This window comes from Pan paniscus, chromosome 11, assembly GCF_029289425.2.
Source record: "Pan paniscus chromosome 11, NHGRI_mPanPan1-v2.0_pri, whole genome shotgun sequence".
NCBI lineage: Eukaryota > Metazoa > Chordata > Mammalia > Primates > Hominidae > Pan > Pan paniscus.
This window is the reverse complement of record NC_073260.2, coordinates 14,087,846-14,105,245: the sequence shown is the minus strand read 5'-3', so window position 1 is coordinate 14,105,245 and position 17,400 is coordinate 14,087,846. Positions and strand designations below refer to the sequence as shown.

The 17,400-nt window shown below is 44.9% G+C and overlaps 1 protein-coding gene and 1 pseudogene across 20 annotated transcripts in view; one reads left to right on the top strand and one right to left on the bottom strand.

The window, feature by feature from the left end:
• The window catches only part of GAPVD1 (GTPase activating protein and VPS9 domains 1), a 129,609-nt gene that overhangs the window by 16,643 nt on the left and 95,566 nt on the right, over positions 1 to 17,400 (top strand). For 8 of the 20 annotated variants that reach the window (XM_034929061.2, XM_034929057.2, XM_055117608.1 and 5 more), the window contains exons 1-2: positions 3,514 to 3,684; positions 11,463 to 11,511. The gene's annotated coding sequence lies outside the window, so the exon portion shown is untranslated. Of the gene's footprint in view, positions 1 to 3,497; positions 3,685 to 11,462; positions 11,512 to 17,400 lie in introns of those variants that run through there. The other 12 variants (XM_034929060.3, XM_034929053.3, XM_034929056.3 and 9 more) reach the window with 6 other exon arrangements.
• Positions 5,025 to 5,893, bottom strand: LOC134728561 (small ribosomal subunit protein eS10-like; annotated as a pseudogene).

Below are 17,400 nucleotides of genomic sequence, written 5' to 3'. Positions count from 1 at the left end.
TCCACTGCACTCCAGCCTGGGCAACAGAGTGAGACTCCATCTCAAACAAAACAAAACAAAACAAAAAACAAACAAGCGAGCCCAGCACAGCGGTGCAAGCCTGTGGTCCCAGGTACTCAGGAAGCTGAGGCATGAGGATCCCTTGAGCCCTCACGATAGCACCTGTGAATAGTTACTGCATTCTAGCCTGGGCAACATAGCAAGACCTATTTCTACAACAAAAATGTAGACAAATTATTACATTCTAGGCAGTACGCCCAGTGGTGAATAAGATGGAGTCTGCGCCCTCAGGGACTATGTGTTGGTTTAAATTTTCGCCTCAAGTTAACATTTGTGATTCAATATAAGTGATGAAGTTTGGGGGCCTTTGAGGGACCTGGGGATAAAGTGTTTTTTTGTCCAGAAATACTTGCCAGAGGCCCCTTAAATCACTTGGCCATAGCATCTGCTTTCTTGGCTTACTTCTAAGACTGGCTGTGTACACATAGAAGGAAAAAGAACATTAAAGAAAATGTTTTGCGATTCTAAGGCAGAGTAGTTTAATAGAGTATGGAGTTGGGAAGCTGAAGAACTAAATTCTACACAAGGTCCAGTATGAATCTTGTGACTATGAACAAGTAACTTCATATCCTTCTATGTCAGGGAAGACTGAGTTGTGTAGTGGAAAGAAAGGGGCTTTGGACAGAGTTTACTGTGTATTCATCCATTCATTTAAAAAGCAAAAAACAAACATTACATTCTAGGTAGTATGCCAGGTTCTAGGGAGACAGTGATCTGCCCTCAGTGAGTACTACTTATTGATTTTGAGCAAATTTTCACCTCTTGAGTTTACTTTCCCATGTGTAAAAGGGATGAAAATAATACCTATTCCATATTTCCCAAGAATCACTGTTGTAGTGATCCATAGTTCTAGCAGGAGATTTGAATTCCTTGAGTGTGCTGACTGGAAAAAAAAAAAGAAAATTGCTTGTTAGTTCAAGTTCTTCATTTGTAGGTGACAGAACAGGGCTCAGAAGATTAACTGACCATTCTAGTTCCTTTTTTACTTCTCACATGCAATGCAGCTTCCCTGAAGATTCTTTTGCAACTTTTGGGGCCTCTCCTTCCCTTCCTCCCTGGCCTGGGTGCTCCAGCCTACCCAGACGCAGTGTTCCAGAGCCCACTGTGAATGTGGTTTTGCTAAGGCTGAGTTCTTCCTTAGCAGTCCACGAATGCCATCTCTTGTCTTGAAATCCAGCCATCCAGTAACTCCTAACTGTCACCTCTTCCATAAGGTCATGACCCCTCGACTTGAAAAGGCCATTCTCTCTGAGAATCTCAGAATGCTTTGTACCTTGGCTTATTATGATGATCCTTAATCTGTGGCAGTTTCATCCCACCCTAGACTGTAAATTGTATCCTCCTGCTTATTTCTTTTCTTTTCTTTTTTTTTCTTGAGACAGAGTCTCGCTCTGTCGCCCAGGCTGGAGTGCAGTGGCACGATCTCCACTCACTGCAAGCTCCGTCTCCCGGGTTCACGCCATTCTCCTGCCTCAGCCTCCCGTGTAGCTGGGACTACAGGCGCCTGCCACCATGCCCGGCTAATTTTTTGTATTTTTAGTAGAGACAGGGTTTCACCGTGTTAGCCAGGATGGTCTCGATCTCCTGACCTCGTGATCCGCCCACCTCGGCCTCCCAAAGTGCTGGGATTACAGGTGTGAGCCACTGCGCCCGGCCTCCTCTTGCTTATTTCATGCCAGCGGTGCATTGAGTAATGTCTTGTAACAGAGCTGATTGAATTCCTGAATGAGTTGAATGGCAGCACGATAGCAATAACATCTGACCAGCCTACCATAGGTGGTTCTATTACTACCTATGTAGTCATAAAACGAGGCAATAAATATGAAGTAATTCTGTCAATGTTGTTGTTGCTGTTTTGTTTTGAGACAGGTTTCACTCTGCTGCCCAGGATGGAGTTCAGTGGCATGATCACAGCTCACTGCAGCCTTGACCTTTTTGGGCTTGGTGATCCTCCCACTTCAGCCTCCCTAGTAGCTGGGACTACAGGTGCACGCCACCATGCCTCGCTGATTTTTGTATTTTTTGTAGAGTTGGGGTTTCACTATGTTGCTCAGGCTGGTCTTGAACTGGGCTCAAGCAATCCTCCTGCCTTGGCCTCGCAAAGTGCTAGGATTATAGGCATATGCCACCATGCCCCTAAAGGTGACATCAAGAGAGGTGAGTAGATGGAAAGCAGTTTGGGAGTTGATTGACATTTGAAATAGCTGGGGAAATGATTATTACTTTTTTCCTTTTTTTGCCTGGAGACTCCCAGTATTGGAGGATATAATCATTGTTCTCAATTTTTTGAAGAACTGTCAAGTGGAAGACATTCTGTATTGCTCCAGGCAGCCTAACTACCAGCAATGGAAGGAAATAAAGGGAAACAGATTTCAGCTCAGCAGGAGGCAGAACTTTCTAACATTTAGAGCTGTCCAACAGTGGAGCAGGCTGCATTACTTGAGGGAGTGAGCTCCCTGAAATTTGAACTGTTGAACAGGAAGATGACCATCTGGCTGAATGTACAGGAGGGAATTCCTGCCTGGGCAACAGTTGCACTAGTGACCTTTAAGCAGGTATCTTCCAATTTTAAGGTTTCTAGACTGTTCAACTCAGCTAACTTGACCTCTGAATATATGAGTTATGGTGTTACAAAAATTATTAGACAGTTCATTTATTGACTTACCTAAAATAACTGCATGGTGAAGTTTATGATAAGCAAGATTTTAGAAACTGAGAAGTGGGAAGGCAGGTTTTACACTGAAAATCCAGATACCATCCAAACCAATTAATGGCACTTAGAACAAAAGGGAAGGGAGGGGCCGGCGGCGGTGGCTCACGCCTGTAATCCCAGCACTTTGGGAGGCCGCGGCGGGCGGATCACGAGGTCAGGAGATCGAGACTATCCTGGCTAACACGATGAAACCCCGTCTCTACTAAAAATCAAAAAATTAGCCGGGCGTGGTGGCGGGCGCTTGCAGTTCCAGCTACTTGGGAGGCTAAGGCGGGAGAATGGCGCGAACCCGAGAGGCGGAGCTTGCAGTGAGCCGAGATTGAGCCACTGCACTCCAGCCTGGGCGACAGAGCCAGACTCCGTCTCGAAAAAAAAAAAAAAGGGAAGGGAGGTTTGTAAGTAGTGTGTGCGTACGTGTGAGAGAGAAACAGAGAAGAGAGACAGAGAGTCATTCATGCGAATAATGTGTCCTGGGCAACTGAGCGTTGTCACAGAAAGCATAAAACGCTCTACATTTTTGCTTTACACATACTTGCTCAGTCGGATTTTTCACGTCCAGCATTACTGCAGGCGGAAACCAGGGCCCAGGCCTGGTGAACAGCCTTCCGGAAGACAATTCCGGACCCGGACACCCACGACAGCCTCAGGGGGCAGCTGACCTAGGGCTGCCTAAGGCGGAAGTGGGAGCCCGTAGCCGCCCGGGCGGAACTACAGCTCCCAGGGGCCCCCGCGGCGCTGCGCACGCGCGCTGGCGTGGCGGCAGCGCCGCTGCAGGACGCAGGGAAGCCAACAGGCGAGTGGCGAAGGTGGCGGCAGCGGCGGCGGGGGCAGTCACCGGCTAGGGCGACGGCTCCGAGGCCGAGTGGCGGTCCGACAGAGTCCTCCGTGTCCTCCTCCGCATGAGCCCCTTGGTGAGTACGCGTCCCGATTTAGTCCGCGCGCTGTGCGCGGCTCCCTGCCTCGCGGCCGGGTTGCTCCGGCCTAGGGCCGCAGCCTGTCTCTGACTGCCCGGCCGTCAGGTCCAACTGACCCCGGGGTCCTGGGCTCTTCCCGTCAGTGTCGGGCGAGGTGGGGGTCGGGGGACACTGGGTTAGACCCAGGGGAGAGATGTGGCGGCGCGCAGGAGCCAGGGCGGCCTGGGGCTGAGGAGAGGGAGAGACGCGTGGGGGATGGGATGGGAAGGGACAGGAGGACCGCGGGGCGGCCTCGGGTGAGGGCCAGAGACGAGAGGCCTGGCAGGTAGGGAACTGAGTATAGGAGGCGAGAACGAAATGGAATGTCTTCTGAGTGTCGCTGATAAAGATGTCGTGCTGCAGGGAAGCTTGACAAGCTGGACACACGGGTCTGGGGGCAGCCCACCTAACACAGACACTCACTATACTTGGCATCTTTCCACTTGCTGTCGGAGGTCTGAAAGTGAGGGAGCTGTTGGTTGTTTCCATCCCTTTTCTTTTAACTTCACCTTTTATTGACTTGCAAAATTGTAATGAGTGCTGGCTAGGCAAACCACAGAAGTACACCCAGGGTTCTGTGTATAAATGTGCATAAAAACAGGGAGACATAGTGATAGGTTCAGATGAGAACTAGGTCAAAGGAGGAATCAGTGTTTTTATTTTTAAATTTATGACGAAAATCAGTTCTGAGCAGGACTTTGAACTAGAGAGGGGTTTTAAACTGGAGTTCATTGATGGATAGAATTAGAAGGGTCCTTTCACTAGAAGGAGGATAAAATGACATCATTATTTTTATTGACTGCTAACTGAAACTTATTATTTCCTTCAGTTACGAATGTGGACAACAAGCCAGAGTAGCATTAGCAGCGCCTATGACTTTGTGATCAATAAAAATTACGGATATTTTTGCATCATGTTTACAGTTGCAGATAGCTCAGAATATCATTTATGGTTATCACTTCTTTGAATTTCTGGTGTTACTAGACCCGCCGTTAGACATTGTTATTTAATGTGATAATAAGGCTGTACATATATTATGACCATATTAGTTTGTTGTTTTGCTAATATTTCCATATAATTGGTTTCCCTTGTAATCACATGTATTTAATTATGCACTTAAAAGAAATCTGAGAAAGGGACCATAGGCTTCACCAAACTGCCAATGAGGTCCATGCACAAAAAGATTAAGAACTCCTGAAATACTTTGGGAGGCCGAGGCGGGCGGATCATTGAGGTCAAGAGATTGAGACCATCCTGGCCAACATGGTGAAACCCCATCTCTACTAAAAATACAAAAATTAGGTGGGTGTGGTGGCCCATGCCTGTAATCCCAGCTACTTGGGAGGCTGAGGCAAGAGAATCACTTGAGCCCGGGAGGTGGATATTGCAGTGAGCCAAGATCACGCCACTGCACTCCAGCCTGGCAACAGAGCGAGACTCCGTCTCAAAAAACAAAACAAAACAAAAAAACTCCTGAAATAGAAATAAGGTTTTTTGGATTTATGAGTCTACTTAGAAGAACTGTTGTTTTTTTTTTTTTTTGGTTGTAAGTTTATTCAATGCAAAAGAATCCTCTCCAATTTTACTGAGGTGGCTGACCACGTCCACGACCAAATCCATCTCTAAACTGGAATTTGGCTGCTGACCCAGCCCCAGCCTCAGCTTTCTTGTCGGCACTAAGTGGCACAGCACTCTGTCTGTAGGTATGTCTGTCAGCTTCCCCTCTTGTGAGTCTCGCAGGTCACTCACCCTCCAGACCTTTAGGCTGAGGCCTGCCGGTCTCTGGACGGCTATGGCGTAGGGTAGCAGGTACAGTCTCCGGGGGCAGATGAAGGTAATCCCGGAGATACTGGATACCCTCATTGGTAAGGTACCAGTAGAAATGTCTCCAGGCAAACTGTTCCTTCATGTAGCCTTGAGGCTTGAGAGACTGCATGGCCTTCATGACATGAAGGTTGGGCACGTTCTTGTCTGCCAGCTCTGGGTGCTTAGGCATGTGGACATCCTTCTTGGCCACCATGACTCCCTCCTTAAAAAGGAGTTCATAAATGGCAGTCTGGTTCTTTAGAAGAACATTTGAATCATTGAAGGCAGACAGGATGACAGTGTAGACGAAAGAGAATTTCATAATCAGGGAGATAAAAAATTTGGATGGGATCAGGGTAGTCTTTTGTTTTGTTTTGTTTTGAGACGGAGTCTGGCTCTGTTGCCTAGGCTGGAGTGCAGTGGCATGATCTCCGCTCACTGCAACCTCAGCTTCCTGGGTTCAAGCGATTCTTGTGCCTCAGCTTCCTGAGTAGCTGGGACTACAGGCACCAGCCACCACGCCTGGATAATTTTTATATTTTTAGTAGAGGCAGGGTTTCACCATGTTGGTCAGGCTGGTCTCAAAGTCCTGACCTCAGGTGATCTGTCTGCCTCGGACTCCCAAAGTGCTGGGATTACTGATGTGAGCCACCGCGTCCTGCCCAGAGTAGTCATTTTGAAAGAATAGACCATAGATATTTCATTCAGGGTAATGGGGAATTAACAAAATAATCGGAAGAAGAAAGAAAAGTGAATATGTTGGCCTTTAAATTTTTGTATTAAGGCACCTCCCCACTTCCAAGGGATTGCAGCTCTACAGAGCTGCTCTAATGTAAGCCTGAGAAAAGAAATTTTACTGTTTGCTGGTTTTCTTTAAATCATGGAGGTGGATTTTTTTTTTTTTTTTTCTGAGATGGAGTCTCAGGCTGTCGCCCAGGCTGGAGTGCAGTGGCGCGATCTCAGCTCACTGCAAGCTCTGCCTACCGGGTTCATGCCATTCTCCTGCCTCAGCCTCCCAGGTAGCTGGGACTACAGGTGCTGCCACCATGCCTGGCTAATTTTTGTATTTTTAGTAGAAACGGGGTTTCACCATGTTGGTCAGGCTGGCCTCGAACCTCCTGACCTTAAGTGATCTGCCCGCCTTGGCCCCCCAGAGTGCTAGGATTATTGGCGTGAGCCACCGCGCCTGGCCATCTTACATTTTTTAAAAGACAGAAAATTATTTCCCAGCACTATGTTGTGCTTTTGTGAGCATTTGGTTTCATATGGGGACTAATCATTCTTAGTACATGCTGCCATATAGGTTTGATTATTCTTCATTTTGTATGAGGTAATAAAAGGGAAAGTCTGTAAGTGAAGTTCTTGTTTTGCTGAGGTTCTTTTACCTTTTACTGTGTGATCCTAGGTTGTTTTATTTCTCTTCATTCTTCTTCCTTCTTTCTTCTTCCTTCTTTTTTTTTGAAACAAGGTCTTGCTGCATTGCCCAGGCTGGACTTGAACTCCTGGACTCGAGTGATCCTCCTGCCTCAGCCTTACCAAGTAGCTAGGACTATAGGTCGGCACCACCACACCTGGCATTGTTTCTTTTTCTGTTCTTCTTTTTGAGAGGGAGTCTTACTTGTCTCCCAGGCTGGAGTGCAGTGGTGTAATCTTGGCTCACTGAAACCTCTGCCTCCCGGGTTCCAGCGATTCTCCTGCCTCAGTCTCCCTCCTGGGCTGGGACTACAGGCGGGTGCCACGATGGCTGGCTAATTTTTGTATTTTTTAGTAGAGACGGGGTTTCACCATATTGGCCAGGCTGGTCTTGAACTCCTGACCTCGTGATCTGCCTGCCTTGGCCTCCCAAAGTGCGGGGATTATAGACCGCACCCAGCTGCATTGTTTCTTAATTGCTCTCTTATTCAGTATGTTGAGGGCCACAAATTTGCTTCTGTCAAAATGAAAGCAAAGGAGCTCTAGAAAGGGGTATTGGTGCTAGAATTAACATTGAATTATAATCAGTATAACTGATTAGTAATCAAGGAAGTGAAAGCCAAAATAAGTGAAAATGCATCAGATTGAGATTTCAGATTGATAACAAATCTAATGTTTTTCACATCAGATTGATAAAAAAAATTTTCATGTCTGGGCTGGGTGCAGTGGCTTACGTCTGTAATCCCAGCACTTTGGGAGGCCGAGATGGGCGGATCACCTGAGGTTATGAGTTCGAGACCAGGCTGGCCAACATGGCAAAACCCCGTCTCTACTAAAAATAAAAAATTAGCTAGGTGTGGTGGTGCATGTCTGTAATCCCAGCTACTTGGGAGGTTGAGGCAGGAGAATCCCTTGAACCCGGCAGGTGGAGCTTGCGGTGAGCCGAGATCGCGCCACTGCCCTCCAGCCGGGGCGACAGAGCCAGACTCCACCTCAAAAAAAAATTTTTTTTTCTTTTCTTTTTTTTTTTGAGGCGGAGTCTGGCTCTGTCGCCCCGGCTGGAGGGCAGTGGCGCGATCTCGGCTCACCGCAAGCTCTGCCTCCTGGGTTGACACCATTCTCCTGCCTCAGCCTCCGGAGTAGCTGGGACTACAGGCGCCCGCTGCCATACCTGGCTATTTTTTTGTATTTTTAGTAGAGGCGGGGTTTCACTGTGTTAGCCAGGATGGTCTTGATATCCTGACCTCGTGATCTGCCCACCTCGGCCTCCCATAGTGCTGGGATTACAAGTGTGAGCCACCGCACCCGGCCAAAAAAAAAATTTCATGTCTGACGATATCAAATGTTGGTGAAGATGTGGCAAAAATGGTAATTTTGAAACTACTGGCCAGGCGTGGTAGCTCATGCCTATAATTTTAGCACTTTTGGAGTTTGAGGGCCACTTGAGTCCTTGAACCCGGGAGTTCAAGACCAGCCTGGGCCTCAAAGTGAGACCCCTGTCTCTATTAAAAAAGAAAAAATTTATTTAAAAAAAAAAAAAAGAAACTGCTACCGGTTACTGCTAGGAGGAGAAAAAAAAAAACTGTTGGTTGAGTGTAAACTGGTATAGCTGCTTTTGAAGACAGTATTTGCAGCCCTTAGTAAAGTTGAAGATAGGCGTACTCTATAATTTCACGTCTATAAGGGATTATGAATGGGAGGTAGTGGCAAAGGGGATGATATCTATAATTTTTTTTTTTTTTGAGGTGGAGTTTTGCTCTTGTTGCCCAGGCTGGAGTGCAAATGCGCGATCTCGGCTCACTGCAATCTCCGTCTCCCGGGTTCCAGCATTTCTCCTGCCTCAGCTTCCCGAGCAGCTGGGATTATAGGCATGCACCACTATGCCCGGCTAATTTTTATTTTATTTTATTTTTTTTAGACGGAGTCTCGCTCTGTCGCCCAGGCTGGAGTGCAGTGGCGTGATCTTGGCTCACTGCAAGCTCTGCCTCCCGAGTTCACGCCATTCTCCTGCCTCAGCCTCCCAAGTAGCTGGGACTACAGGCGCCCGCCACCACGCCCAGCTAATTTTTTGTATTTTTAGTAGAGACGGGGTTTCACCATGTTAGCCAGGATGGTCTTGATCTCCTGACCTTGTGATCCACCTGCCTCAGCCTCCCAAAGTGCTGGGATTACAGGTGTGAGCCACCGCGCGCAGCCTGTTATCTATAATTTCTTTTGAGGATATCTATACTTTTTTTTTGAGACTAGACACTACTGTGACAACAGTTAATTCTGGGAGGCAGAATATACGTGCTAAATTATTATTTGTATCTTTCCCTATTTTCTGCTGTTCGTTTTGTTTTTTTCTTTTTGTTTGTTTTTTGAGACGGAGTCTTGCTCTGTGGTCCAGGCTGGAGTGCAGTGGCGCCATCTCAAGTCACTGCAACTTCCCCCTCCTGGGTTCAAGAGATTCTCCTGCCTCAGCCTCCTGAGTAACTGGTACTATGGGCACGTGCCACCACACCTGGCTAATTTTTTGTATTTTTAGTGGAGATGGGGTTTCACCATGTTGGCAAGCCTGGTCTTGAACTCCTGACCTAAAGTGATCCGCCTGCCTCGGCCTCCCCAAAGGGCTGAGATTACAGGCATGAGCCACTGTACCCGGCAGGCTTTGTTTTTTTGTAATCCGTAACTTCTAAATATTGTTTTTGCAACTCTTTGAAAAATTGTAAGCCTACAGAAGGGTTGTTCAGTAAACATTCATATACCCTTCACCTAGATTTGCTGTTAACATTTTGCCATGTTTACTTTACACATAGAAGATGCACATTTTACTTTGGGAATCCGAGACGGTCAGATTACTTGAGCCTAGGAATTTGAATTTTGAGGCAAGGTCTTGCTCTGTTGTCTAGGCTGGAGTTCAGTTGCGCTATCAGGGGTCATTGCAGTCTCGACCTCCTGGGCTCAAGCTGTCCTCCCACTTCAGTCTCCTGAGTAGTTTGGGATGTGCTACCACACCCGGTTAATTAATTTTAGTTTTTTGTTTTTTGAGGTGGAGTTTCACTCTTGTTGCCCAGGCTGGAATACAATGGCACAATCTCAGCTCATCGCAGTTTCTGCCTTCTGATTCTCCTGCCTCAGCCTCGCGAGTAGCTGGGATTACAGGCATGTGCCACCATGCCCAGCTAATTTTGTATTTTTAGTAGAGACGGGGTTTCACCATGTTGATCAGGCTGGTCTTGAACTCCTGACCTCAGGTGAACTGCCCACTTCGGCCTCCCAAAGTGCTGGGATTACAGGGGTGAGCTACCATGCCTGACCAATTAAAAAAAGAATTTTTTTTTTATTGGGGAGACAGGATCTCCCTATGTTCCTCAGGCTGGTCTCAAACTCCTGGGCTCAAGCAATCCTCCCACCTTGACCTCCCAAAGCTTTGGGATTACAGGCGTGAGCCACTATGCCTAGCTGCTAGAATTTAAAATAAACTTTATTCGGCCAGGCACAGTGGCTCACACCTGTGATCCCTGCATTTTGGGAGACCGAGGCGGGTGGATCACCTGAGGTCAGGAGTTTGAGACCAGCCTGGCCGACATGATGAAATCCCATCTCTACTAAAAATACAAAAAATTAGCTGGGCGTGGTGGCTCGCGCCTGTAATCCCAGCTACTCAGGAGGCTGAGGCAGGAGAAGCGCTTGAACCCAGGAGGCTGGGGGTGTAGTGAGCCGAGATCACGCCACTGCACTCCAGCTTGAGCAACAAGAACAAAACTCTGTCTCAAAAAAAACAACAACAAACAAACAAACAACCCCCCCCCCCAAAAAAAAAACCAAGAACTTTATTCTACTGGTGCTTTCTTAGCCACCGTCACAATGTTGTCACTTCTCACTTTACGCAGCTGGCTCCACTGAGGGTTTGTGAGCTGGTCTCCAGTGATGGCACATTACCTTACACGGTAACACTACCTGATCATGGCGTTCTGGAAATTGTGACAATATGTACTGATCTTTTGTTGGTGCAACTAACAATACAAAACTTGCTGCTCTGTAAATGTATGCTTCAGTTTCATTAGTTTATTTGGAATAATTACCCCTAACATTGTTTTTTTTTTTTGTTTTGTTTTCGAGACAAGGTCTTGGTCTGTCACGCAGGCTGGAGTGCAGTGACGCTATCACAGCTCACTGCAGCCTCCACCTCCCTGTCTCAAGAGATTCCCCTGCCTCAGCCTTCTGAGTAGCTGGGACCACAGGCACATGACACCATGCTTGGCTAACTTGTATTTTGTATTTTATTTTTGTTTGACCAGACGAGTTTTAAATACAAGTTTTGTAGTTTTTGTAGAGGTGCCCACACTGGTCTCGAACTCCTGAGTTCAAGTAGTTCATCTGCCTCGGCCTCCCAAAGTACTGGGATTACAGGCATGAACCACTGCGCCCAGCTACTTGTAATGTTTGTAGGTAGTTTAATAGCGAAAGTAGGTACATTCCAGTGATAAGACATTGTTTATTATTTTTTCCTTTTTCCTTTTTTTTTTCTTTAGGGGTAAGTGTACTGGAGAGAGTTGGTTATACATTCCAGGAATCTCAAAGGTAAAGTATGATTTAAAAATATTTTTTTAAAATAATTTTTTTAAGTTTGCCTACAGCTACAAATTTTTAAGTTTTATGTAAGTGGAATCCTTTTTTTTTTTGAGACATATTCTCACTCTGTCATCAGAGTGCAGTGGTGCCATCATAGCTCACTGAAGCCTCAAACTCCTGGCCTGAACAGGGCGATCCTCCTGCCTCAGCCTCCTGAGTAGCTGGGAATACAGGAGCATGCTACTTTGCCCAGCTGAGTCCTTCTTATTTGCTTTGGACAGACTAGTACTTGAAAAAATAATTTTCAAATGTTTAGTTGAGTGTTTTTTTTTCCTTCAACTTTTGGGAGGCTGTTTTTTTGTCATACATATTTCCTTCTCTGGAGTTAATTTTCTGTTAAGCAAGAAGGATTTCAGTTATGTATTTTTTACACTTGAACTGCCTAAACTTGTGCTTGCATAGAATTATTTTCAACTTTAACTCCTTAAGTAATCGTTTTCAGGATATTTTAGTTTTTGTTCTTGTTTTTTTTTTTTTTTTTTTTTTTTTGAGTTGGAGTCTCGTTCTGTCGCCCAGGCTGGAGTGCAGCCTCCCGAGTAGCTGGGATTACAGGTGCTACCATGCCCTGCTCATTTTTTATATTTTTAGTAGAGACAAGGTTTCACCATGTTGGCTAGGCTGGTCTTGAACTCGTGACCTCTGGTGATCCACCCGCTGTGCTGGAATTACAGGCATGAGCCACCATGCCTGGCTTTTTTTTTTTTTTTTTTGGAGACAGAGTCTCACTCTGTTGCCCAGGCTAGAGTACAGTGGCACGATCTCTGCTTACTGCAACCTCTGCCTTCCAGGTTCAAGTGATTCTCCTGCCTCAGCCTCCCTGGTAGCTGAGATTACAGGTGGCTGCCCCCATGTCCAGCTAATTTTTTTTATTTTTAGTAGAGACGGGGTTTTACCATGTTGGCCAGGCTGGTCTTGAACTCCTGCTCTCAAGTGATCTGCCCGCCTTGGCCTCTGGAAGTGCTGGGATAGGTGCAAGCCACCATGCTTGGGCAGATGTTTTAATTTGTAAAGGAACTAGGACCAATAATTTTTTTTACTGTATACACATTTTAGAATAAGTTTTAGGCACCTAGCTGTTTGATTTCTGGTAACTAAGATTATAGTCAGTTAAACTTTACTGCTGGCCAGGCATGGTGGCTCATGCCTGTAATCCTAGCACTTTGGCAGGCCGAGGTGGGCGAATCACTTGAGGTAAGGAGTTTGAGTCCAGCCTGGCCAACATGGAGAAACCCCGTCTCTACTAAAAATACAAAAATTAGCTGGGTGTGGTGGCGCACACCTGTAGTCCCAGCTACTTGGGAGGCTGAGGCAGGAGAATTGCTTGAACCTGGGAGGCAGAGTTTGCAGTGAGCTGAGATTGTGCCCCTGCACTCCAGCCTGGGTGACAGAGCTAGAGTCTGTCTCAAAAAAACAAAAAAGAATCTTTCCTTCTTTATGCTTACCTATATTTTCTAACTTTTCTGGATATGTTTCAATATGTATTATGATTTTGTAAAAAATTTCAGAAGGGTGGTTATTTTTTGTTTCAAAGCTGAAACCCAGTTTAAAACTCTAATACAGTGGTCAGAGGAAGTGGTGAATATCTTGATACTTCAGTTTCTAATATTTAATATATATATAAGTGAATGGTTGAGGCCGGGTGCAGTGGCTCACGCCTGTAATCCCAGCACTTTGGGAGGCTGAGGCGGGTGGATCACCTGAGGTCAGGAGTTTGAGACCATCGTGACCAACATGGAGAAACCCCATTTCTGGTAAAAGTACAAAATTAGCCAGGTGTAGTGGCACATGCCTGTAATCCCAGCTACTCAGGAGGCTGAGGCAGGAGAATCGCTTGAACCTGGGAGTGGGAGGCAGAGGTTGCGATGAGCCGAGATCGTGCCATTGCACTCCAGCCTGGGCAACAAGAGCGAAACTCCATCTCAAAAAATAAAAAAGAATGGTTGAGTGAAGGACTTAACAGACTACATAGGGGTTTCTATAAATTTTGTTTTTTGAGTTTGAAGATGAACCAGATACCTGATAAATGCTTGTGTCTGAAAGAAAAGTATAAAAGTATAATTTAATTCTAATACTCTTTGTGTGTGTGGCCAAAATTATGTTTTTGTATACCTTTTTTTGTAAGCCATTTAAAAAATACAGGCTTTAAACATACTCTTGGAAGTGTATAAACAGATACTGTGTCTGCTTGTTAATCTAAGATGTCTGTCCGAAAAGGTGCTTGCTTGGTCTTGCTCCCTTATAATGCCGGTACACCCACGCTGGAGACTAGTAGAAAGCATGTTGTCAGACGTGTTTAGTTCTTTTTTTTTTCCTTACCAACTTATGTGTTATTATTTATTTTCTGTGAATCTTTGGAAGGATTAAACCCACATGGTTTTTCTATCAGAAAAAAGACAAAATTAGTCAAGGCATATTAGTCTTTTTCCTTTTTCCTAGGATCAGAGTGTAGTAATATCCTGCCAATCTTAATTTTAACAAATACTTATATTTTTCGGACTTAGATTAACTTATTTTTTTATTTTTTATTTTTTGAGACAGACTCTTGCTCTCTTGCCCAGGCTGGAGTGCAGTGACCTGATCTTGGCTCACTGCAACCTCTGCCTCCTGGGTTCAAGCGATTCTCCTGCCTCAGCCTCCCGAGTAGCTGGGATTACAGGCACCCACCACCACACCTGGCTAATTTTTGTATTTTTAGTAGAGACGTTGTTTCACCGTGTTAGCCATGCTAGTCTTGAACTCCTGACCTCAAGTGATCCACCTGCCTCGAGTGCTGGGCTTACCCACCGCACCTGGCCCTCCTTTCACTTTCTAATGCAGAATTCTAATCTATCCCTTTGTTTTACTTGTGTTATTTATATTTACTTACTTCCATTATCTTAGCTACTTTACAAAAATGCATTAGGTCTAAAAGTTATAACATTTAAGGCTGAATTGCCAAATGTTTAAAAATATAGATTTCTGTACCAGAAAAACTTTGGAAAAACTACATTAATTCTTTTTTTTGAGGTGGAGTTTCACTCTATCTCCCAGGCTGAAGTGCAGTGGCATGATCTCGGCTCACTTCAACCTCTGCTGCCTGGGTTCAAGCGATTCTCCTGCCTCAGCCACCTGAGTAGCTGGGATTACAGGCGCCTGCCACTCTGCCTGGCTAATTTCTGTATTTTTAATAGAGAAGGGGTTTCACCATCTTGGCCAGGCTGGTCTTGAACTCCTGACCTCGTGATCCACCCGCCTCGGCCTCCCAAAGTGCTGGGATTACAGGCGTGAGCCTCCGCGCCCAGCCAAAAATACATTAATTCTTTATGCAGAGATTATTTCATCTTTACTAACTCCTTTGGAACCCGAGGAATCTAACTTTGATTCCTCTAAAACAAAGTCCTTTTAATATCTAACTATTGCAGGTTGTGATAGGCCAACTTGGATTCTGACAAAGTAACTTCTTATTAAGGCCTCTCTATGAATAAGTTTCTGTTCCTTAGTTTGAAAACATTACCATGATAATAGTAATGGTAATAGCTGACATTTATTGGATTCGTTCTCTTTTTCTTAGGCATTATGCACACTATTTGAAATTATGAATTCCATAATTCTATAGAGACATCTTAATGATTGATTTCTTTTTGAAAACCTATTTTAACAAACTGGATAATATTGTTGACTAGGAGGTTTCTTTTGGGTAGAACCACAGTAATGATGGTAACGCTGTTTGGAGTTTGATAATGAATATGTATACTTTTTATGAAACACCACTCTGGTAAATGTGATGAAATGTACATGACAGCCCACTGTTTACATTCTTTAATTTTGAGGGTGGACTCTTGGATCTTGAAACAGGCTTTACCAGTATTACAGCTCAGCAAAAATGCAGCTGAGGCTCAAAGTTCTCTTTCTGCTCTTTCATTCAGTTGTTTTGTGTACCCGCTGTATTTATGGAAGCAGCTTAGTTTATCCAGGGAACCAAAGCTTCCTCAAAGCATGGGGGTTGTGAAAACTTCCTCTAAGTTTACAGTGTTCTAAGGATTTTAGATTGTTCTTAGTTACTTGGTTTATCTTGATCTCCAGATTTATATATATCTTACTGAGTTGTCATTAGAGATTGTTAAATTAGATTTGGTGGTATTTAATTTCACACTCATACAATTAATGGAGGTTTATCTAATTGTGAAAGTTCCAGATAGGCACCCATTTCTGGATTGGTTGGATACTTCTATGTTATTTGTTTCCTCTGGGAAATAATGGGGTATAATTTTAATGCCATTGCAGTTCTGCTTATTAGTGTGCAGCTTGTTATTGTTGAACTATGTCTTATTTTGAAGTTTAGTACTATGCCCTTTTTGTGGCACTTAAAAATTTTCTCATTTTTACAGAATTTGTCTTGTCTTGAGTGTTACAGTAATTGCACTAGTAGGTCTTCAGGGAAGAGCTTGGTGCCAAATTTTTATTGTTTTTCTTTTCTTTTTTTTTTTTTTTTTAATTCTTCAGCTAAGACTGCAGAAGAGGTGATTTATTGTATGGATGTTATACTTGGCCACAAGGAAACACAGAAATAGTGCAGAATGTCACAGGTCCAGGGCAGAGGACCAACATGGGCAGTTTTGGTTATGAGCGAGGTGGGTCTCAGGTGATCGGTGATCAGAGGGCGATGAAGTTCTAGATCCATTGAGACAAGCTCTAGACAGTAGCATGCAGTCCCACAACTTGTACCAGCATCCCCAGCATCTGGCATTCCATGTTTCTGCTCCTGTGGCCTCCACGGTGCAACAAGCTAGCGGTTTTCTTGGACCTCTGCCTTATCTTTCTTCTTTTGCGTATTCACTTCTTCCTCCACTTGGCTGTCATGGCGCAGAGGTTTCCAAGAAAATGGCGCTAAGGCTGAGAGCTCTTTTCTTTTTTTTTAAAAAAAAATTACTAGAGTAATAAATGTTCTTTGTTTTTTATTTTTATTTTTATTTATTTATTATTATTATTATCTTGAGATGGAGTAGTGCTCTGTCACTTGAGCTCAGGAGCCTGCACTTGGCCAGGCTGGAGTGCAGTGGCGCAATCTTGGCTCACTGCAACCTCTGCCTCCCCGGTTCAAGCGATTTTCCTGCCTCAGCCTCCCAAGTAGCTGTGATTACAGGCCAGCGCCACCACGTCCAGCTAATTTTTGTATTTTTAGTAGAGACGGGGTTTCACCATGTTGGCGAGCCTGGTCTTGAACTCCTGACCTAAAGTGATCTGCCGGCCTCGGCCTCTCAAAGTGTTGGGATTACAGGTGTGAGCCACTATCCCAGGCCTGTTCTTTGTTTTTTTAAAAAAACCTAAAAACAATGGAAAAAAAATGAAGGGTTTTCTTTCTCACATATGCATGCACTTACCATTTGATTTGAATTATTTTCCCCCAAAATTATAGTTAACATTATATATAATAAGCGCTTTGTACATTTTTTTTTTTTTTGAGTTGGAGTTTCACTCTTGTTGCCCAGACTGGAGTGCAATGGTGCAATCTCGGCTCACTGCAACCTCTGCCTCCCGGGTTCAAGCGATTCTCCTGCCTCAGCCTCCCAAGTAGCTGGGATTACAGGCATGCACCACCACGCCTGGCTAATTTTGTATTTTTAGTAGAGACGGGTTTCTCTATGTTGGTCAGGCTGGTCTTGAACCCCCAACCTAAGGTAATCCACCCACCTTGGCCTCCCAAAGTGCTGGGATTATAGGCGTGAGCCACTGTGCCTGGCCGCTTTATTCATTTTAATTCATTTAACTTTCAAAAGCCTGTGAACATACCCTATGAAGTAGGTTCTGGTGTATGTGTTTGCAGATGAAGAAACTGAGTCATAGAGAAGTAAAGTAACT